The following is a 1,196-nucleotide window of genomic DNA, read 5'->3' as shown; positions in this document are numbered from 1 at the left end:
ATTCCATATTATATTTCTATCATACTGCATTTGAAAGGAACATCACTTGACCCAAATCTATCCATTTTTTACAGAATTATAATACAGGGGTCGAAGTTTTGTTTTTATTTATACAGGTAATGAATAATCCTGGAGTTATACAGTCCATCAAGCAGCAGAGGATCCACGTGAACAATGGAGAATGGAGTACACAAAAGACCATCCCAAGAACTCAAGTCACAAAACTCATGCCTTGGAGACAAGCCAAAAGAATAGTTCATATGGCAGAACAATTCCTGGAGGTGGCAAGCCTCCCCAGGACTGATTAACTAAGCCACTTCTCCAAAAATCATTTACTCAATTTTATGTTAATAAGTGGCTGCCTCACCCTTTCTTTTAACCCCAGCCCAGCTACTCCAAGGAGTCCCATCCATTGCATCAATAACTGACCGTATCATTCCCCTTCCACAACCCCTTTCCTTGTCATTCTTCCAGTACATACTCCCAGTCCCTGGTAGTCAGACCCACACATCTATACTTTGCTTCCACCTCAGAAAGAAAAAAATTGAAATCAAGCATTTATTCAATTCATCCTCATTTGTCTAAATTAAGTAAGAAGGGGTCATTCCCAGATCTCTGGAAAAGATGGCGGCTGCTGCAGTTCGTGGGATCGCATCCAAGGTGGGCATGAATCTGAGGGAGATTTGCATCCACTTGTGCCAATGCTCGTAGAACCCCGACTTCCCTATCCTGATCCGTGAGTGCTCCAAGGTGCAGCCTAAACTGTGGGTCCACTATGCTTTTGGCCAGAAGAAGAATGTTTCATTGAACAACCTCAACAACCTCAGTAGTGAACAAGTGGCCACAGCCATAGCTAATGTGATGAATGGCAAAGCCTGAAGTTTCAAGAAAACCGTTAAGAAGAGCTTCCTCAGTGCTTGGGCTCTGATGAACTGAGAATGAAATAACCACATATTTTAAAATTATCCTTCCATGTAAACTTTGTATTGTATTGAACTGTGATTTTCCTGAATGTTCCCTCTACCCTCCCTCCCCCAAACACATACATTTTACCACCAACATTGTAACCGAGGAAATTTAATATAATACAACTTTTCATTTCTAAGGAAAAAAAAAAGAAGGGATCAGATGTAGGAGGACAAAGCCTGAGATTCCATGGAACAAAGCTCTGGAGACATGGAAAGCAAAAAGCCTGA

General features: G+C 41.4%; 1 pseudogene; it reads left to right on the top strand.

The window, feature by feature from the left end:
• The first annotated feature begins 624 nt into the window (after positions 1 to 624).
• LOC123235415 lies at positions 625 to 879 on the top strand (annotated as a pseudogene).
• Positions 880 to 1,196: the final 317 nt, after the last annotated feature.

Source organism: Gracilinanus agilis, chromosome 2 (genome assembly GCF_016433145.1).
Source record: "Gracilinanus agilis isolate LMUSP501 chromosome 2, AgileGrace, whole genome shotgun sequence".
In the NCBI taxonomy this organism is placed as follows: Eukaryota; Metazoa; Chordata; class Mammalia; order Didelphimorphia; family Didelphidae; genus Gracilinanus; species Gracilinanus agilis.
The sequence above is the reverse complement of the archived record's forward strand: the minus strand, read 5'-3'. Positions and strand labels throughout refer to the sequence as shown.